General features: G+C 43.1%; 1 long non-coding RNA gene across 1 annotated transcript; it reads right to left on the bottom strand.

Annotated features, from left to right (window-relative positions):
* Positions 1-213: 213 nt before the first annotated feature.
* LOC309697986 lies at positions 214-2,266 on the bottom strand. Its single transcript, XR_014273968.1, has 3 exons — positions 1,279-2,266; positions 1,137-1,203; positions 214-612 (listed from the first exon to the last, which is right to left on the bottom strand). It is a non-coding gene; the product is annotated as an uncharacterized lncRNA (long non-coding RNA).
* Positions 2,267-6,235: the final 3,969 nt, after the last annotated feature.

Here is a 6,235-nt window from a genome sequence, read left to right on the forward strand (position 1 = left end):
GTTTAGGGAAGTCAGAAAGGCATCCGGCACCCTCGGTCAGGCCTCCTCGTCCTCTAGACCCCGTGTCCTTCTCCCTGTGAGGCTCAACTACCTTCCGACCTCTCATGCTCTCCAAGCATTTGTGGACTCCAGTTGTGAGTGTAACACCTGCTTAGTATAGTAGGGTTAAACTTATAGACTAGATTCGAGAGGAGTAAAATAAATTTGAGAGAATTGAGTGTTGAACAGCCGGCAGATTTATTACAATGTTACAGTGGTGCAATAATCCAATGTAAACAGCATAGAAAATTAACAGAAGATCAACAGAGAAGAGCGCTCTTTTGAAAATAACAACAAAATAAAATAAAATAAGTAGTCTCTTTAGACCTGACTCCTGATGAGCAGGATATTGGGAGTTCAATAGTTTCCCAGAGAAACAATCCGTATGAAGTAAGCAGTTTTTGCTCTTGCTTATCTGAAATCCTGCGATTCGAAGTAATTCAGACTGTAGCTCTACTCCTGCATCCAGAACAGCTGGCCACACTGCTTTTGGATTCGCCAAGAGTTTTCACAGGGTCTGGCTCGCCATCCATATCCAGAACCACTTCAGATCCAGGATCACAAAAAACCAGTCTGCACATACAGTACAGAGCAATAAACAAAATAGTTCTTAACAGTTTTTCTAAATAAAATGAGATCTCATAAAGTTTTCAAAATCAAGTACACTGTCGTTTTAACATTGTTCTGTCTCTATGAATTCCATTTGTATTGCTTTACAGCATTACAATCAATTGTATTTAAATACCCCTTTTTAAGGCATATGTAATCACATCATGAAATGTTTGTAACGTAACTAGTTTTAAATAACTTATTTACATGTATTAACCTATAACTGAAATGACAAAGTGCAGGAAAGGCACTGGACAACATTTATGGCTAAAAGAAAAGTGCATCCTGCATTAGTTTTGCACATTTGTGAAGATGCCCAATCAAATAGACAATAAAATAAAATACGACATTCCATTTCACACACGATTCAAGTACTCCGACTGGTTTTAGCTTTTTTTAGACAATACGGAATTCGCACTGTTGCAGTGTTTACCACATGTAAAATTAGCATAAGTTTTCCTGCTAACTTATCATCTCTAGTAACTCACCGGAATTCCCAAGAAACAAATACACGCTCTGCCTGGTTTTGGTCGAGAGTAAAACACATAAAGGCCTCTGAAAAGTACATAACTTTAAGTTAGAGACTGTTGAAAATACTTTATAACACTTATTTTATACCAAAAGACTCACTGTGTAGCTTGTTATTTGCTCTCGGTGTCTTGCTCCGTTTTGCCTAGCTTAATGCAGCAACGTGCTTTTGTTGCATTCACTGAACTACAGAAAATCAAAGTGTGTTCAAGGGGTGTCGGAAATAATATTACCAGGTAAAAACAAGAAAATACTAGTAACCATGTCTATAGGGGTTACACCCTCCCCCTTTGAATAAACATGAGTCCCTTCATGTACTTAAAATGTATCTAAACATCATAGATTTGAGTGTTTTCATAGCTACTAAACGACTCAAGAGCTTGGTTAAAGTTATCCAGAAATCGTTGTGCAAAGGATATAAGGGGTTGACCCAACTGGGGGTAATGAAACCGTCCTGGGGGTCGCTTTAATCTCTCAGATTTTCTCACTTGAGGTGTTTCAGGAGTTATTTCAGGTGTTTGTTCAGCATGTTGGTCAGTGATATTTTCACTATGCTCTGTGTTTTCTATCTCAACATCTGGTTCTCCTGGAACTTGGACATTATGATTCTCTCCCATGATGTTAGAGTGAGATTCCTCATTCAGCAATTCAGGTTCAGTTTGATTTCCCTGTCCATGGTCATTCTCGTCCGAGATTGTCTCTATTGGTTGAAGCAAAGAGTTGTCACTTTTGAGCGTACATGGATCATTTTGAATTTCGGAGCTTGTTGTCTCATTTTGCACATGGGAATGGTTTTGAGTTTGGTCACAAATTCTGATAAATGTCTTGGTTTGGATTGAGGGATGACTTGAAATGCATTCATACTCCTCCTCAGACTCTGACATTTCTGTATCTTTAGGTTCAGAAGGGCTCTGCCGAGTCTTAGGTCGACGTGGAGGTTTGGGCTTTGTCTCAACCTCATCCTCAATGTCTGAGAGATCACCACATGCAAGTAAAAGGTCTCGATGAAGAGTCCTGCTCGGACCACCACCCTTCTCTGGTTGGACCACATACACAGGAACATTTTCCAGTTTCTTAACAACACGGTACACCATGTGTTCCCATTTATCGGCAAGTTTGTGTTTACTGCGCAAGCGAACGTTCTTGACTAAGACTCTGTCCCCAGCTTGAAGTGTGGACTCTCTGACTTTTTTATCAAACCTGTTCTTGTTTCGCTCAGCAACTCTCTTGGAGTTTTCGAGTGCAATCTGGTAACTTTCCTCAAGCCTAGCTTTCAGATTGCGCACATACTGGGAATGGGATGTTGGTGAGTCCCCTGTAACTGGCAACCCAAAGGCAAGGTCGACTGGTAGCTTGGGTTTTCGACCAAACATTAGCTCGTAAGGGCTAAACCCGGTAACCTCACTCTTTGAACAGTTGTAGGCGTGGGTAAGAGGCTTGACAAAATCACGCCAATGAATCTTTTGCTCATCCTTCAGAGTGCCCAGCATACCAAGCAGGGTGCGATTGAATCGCTCAACGGGGTTACCTCTCGGGTGATAAGGACTGGTCCTTACTTTTTTAATGCCTGTGGTTGAGCACAATTCCCTAATAACATGTGACTCAAAATCCCTCCCCTGGTCACTATGGAGGCGTTCGGGGAACCCATAGTGAACTAAAAAGTTTTCCCAAAGATTTTTGGCCACAGTGGTTGCCTTTTGGTCTCGGGTGGGCAAGGCCACTGCATATTTCGTGAAATGATCTGTGATGACCAACACGTCTTTGGTACTCTTACTGTCGGGTTCAATAGAAAGAAAGTCCATACACACCAATTCCATTGGGCGTGTGGTTTTGATGTTAACCAGTGGTGCTGCTTTTTCAGGCAAGGACTTCCTTCTAACACAACGACCACAGTTCTTTATTTTAGTCTCAATATCAGCACCCATCTTAGGCCAATAAAATCTTGCCCTCACTAGATCATGAGTCCTCTCCCACCCCATATGACCCATATCATCATGGAGCAGCTTGAGAACAGTAGACCTAAGAGAGACAGGGAGTACAAGCTGGTAAGTTGTAACTGAGTCACACTGTCGTTTCCTATACAGAAGGCCATTTCTCATTTCAAAACGTTTCCATTCTCTGAGCATCAGTTTTATGTCAAATGTTTCAGACCTGTTTTCGCATGGAACATCAGCACCAGATTCTAGTAACTGAATGACGTGGTTTATGCTTGGGTCAGATCTTTGGTGTTCTTTAAGCTCATGCTCAGAAAACAAGGGAGCAGCTACTTGACCAGATGTTTCAGCATCACTGTATGCATCAGGAATGGCATCAGCACTCATAGCCAAGGACTCAACCAGAATGACACAAGGTGAGTTCTCACTGTTCTCATTGAGAAGATGCTTATTACATATAGCTGCTACAGTGTCAGGGCATACACTGTTAGAGCTTGGAAGGGATCCGAGAAGGCGTGAGGTGAGTTGTTGAATCCTGTTTTCCTCTTCCAATGTCACACTATCTGCAGCCAGAGTTTGATGAGGCCTCCGTGATAGGCCGTCGGCATCCTGGTTAGCCTTCCCAGCTCTGTATTTGATTTGGAAGTTGAAGGTAGACAACGCTGCTAACCAGCGATAACTCGCTGCGTCAAGTTTTGCCGTGGTCAGAATATATGTAAGCGGGTTGTTATCCGTTACAACGATGAACTCGTTACTGTAAAGGTAATCATGGAATTTTTCGACAATGGACCATTTCAGAGCTAGAAATTCTAGCTTATGAGCTGGATATCTGGTCTCGCTTGGTGTCAATCCCCTACTAGCATAGGCAATGACGCGCATTTTACCATCCTGCTCCTGATAAAGAGCGGCACCCAGGCCCGTGGTACTAGCGTCAGTGTGCAGAGCATATTGGAGCTTTGGATCTGCAAACCCCAATACAGGGGATGATGTTAACTTCTCCTTAATGCATTCAAAGGCTGACTGACAAACAGGTGTCCATCTGTCTGCAAAGGGTTCTCGAGGATTGAGATATTTAGAAGTGCCTGTTTGTTTCTGGCCTTTTCTGAGAGGTGGATAGCCACATGTGAGATCGTTTAAGGGCCGGACTATCTTTGAATAGTCCTTAACAAATCGACGATAATAGCCTGTGAACCCTAAAAATGACTTCAGCTGTTTCAAGTTTTGTGGCACTGGCCAGGTCTTGATAGCAGCAACCTTTTCAGGATCAGTCTGCACACCATTTTTGGAGACAATATGGCCCAAATATTTAACTGATGTCTGGAAAAAGCGACATTTTTTCGGGGACAACTTTAAGCCATATTCACGAAGACGGTCCAAAACATGCTTTAGCCTCTGTTCATGTTGCTCGAGGGAGTCTGAGAAAACAATCAAATCGTCTAGGAAGACGAGTACCTCCTTGAGATTAATGTCTCCCATACACCTCTCCATTAACCTCTGAAAGGTGCTGGGAGCATTTGTGATGCCTTGGGGCATTCGATTGAACTCATAAAACCCCAGTGGGCATACGAAGGCTGTTTTGGCTTTATCCTCCTCCTCCATCTCTATCTGGTAATAGCCTGACTTCAAGTCCATGACAGAAAACCAGTTTGAACCAGATAGGGCGGAGAAGGTCTCTTCGAGGTTTGGCAACGCGTAAGCATCTTTTACCGTTTGCACATTAAGCTTGCGGTAATCCACACAGAGGCGTACCTCACCATTCTTTTTCTTGACTACAACGATGGGGAATGAGAAGGGAGATTCTGACTGTCTTATTACCCCAGCATCGAGAAGCATTTTAAGGTGTTTCCTGACTGCTTCGTAGTCATTTGGATGAATGGGCCGCGATCTCTGTTTTATAGGCGTTTCGTCTTTAAGCTTGATCTTATGCTTAACTTTAGTGGCATGGCCAAAGTCGAGATCGTGGCATGCAAAAACGTCACGGTAGGCACTAAGACTCTGCGTGACCCGACTTTCCCATTCCTTGGGCAGAGGTGAATCGCCAAAATCAAAGGTCAACTGGTCACTGGGTAATGAACATGAGTCTGCAGACAGGCTGCAACAGCCTGCAGAGTTTGCACTCGACGTGGTTTGAGTTTCAAGGACTTGGTCTGCAATGTGTAGTTCAGCAAGAACGCAGTTGCCAGGAAGGATGATGTCATGATCGGTTTCGTTTCTGATCCAAATAGGATGCTTGTAAGGACTTTGACGTGGCACTGTGATAAGGCAGCAATCGACAAAGATTCCTCCCGGAAGGGCTGAGGAAGTTGGCTGCTCTACAACTGCCCATCTGTCAGTGGTTGGTGAATTTAGGTGGGCGTAACTCTCTAGGCAAACCCTTTCATGAGCTGGTATTACGTAAGGTGTGTTGCCCTTCAGTGTCATTAGTCCAAGCTTTCCTGTGCTTTTTGTTTCATGTCTATGTTCAAGGATTTTTAAAATCTGACTATAGCCATAGACAGCTGATGAAATAGGAGTATCCCTACAGTGTTCCTCATATAAAACATCAAGGGCATTTGTACCAATTAAAACTGGTAAGTCTGTGCTGGAACGTAAATCAGGGACAATGAGAGCTAATGTAGAAATTTGGGGCTCAGACTCAACAAACTCCTTTGGAAAGCCAATTGGAACTTCTACATACCCTAGATAAGGTACAACTTGTCCATTTGCACCCTCAACATCTAAGTCACTGATTGGCTGGATGGGAAGATCAGACAAATGTCTCTGGTAAAATGAGTGTGAAATAGTCGTTACTTGCGACCCAGAGTCTAACAAAGAATTGCAACTCACTCCAGCTATGTTGACATTAGCTGTGCACTTCTTGCCAATTAAGCCCTTTGGAAAGCTGGAATGACGCATACTTGTTCGTACACAACACTTTTTTGTTGGGCGGTTTTGAGTGGGACTTTTGTTGCTTCTAGTTCCAGTTTGTCCCTCAACTGAAACAGGAACTAGTTTAAATCAGAGTCACATTGGTCTTCCCAAGCTTTTTGTTTTACCCTTAGCTCTTTCCGCTTGGCTTCAACAGTACTGGGATTCGGCTCATTGTCACAAGAGGGAGCTATATGGCCATCCTCGCCACAGTTAAA

The sequence above is a fragment of the Aulonocara stuartgranti genome, assembly GCF_965226115.1.
Source record: "Aulonocara stuartgranti genome assembly, chromosome: 20".
Lineage (NCBI taxonomy): Eukaryota > Metazoa > Chordata > Actinopteri > Cichliformes > Cichlidae > Aulonocara > Aulonocara stuartgranti.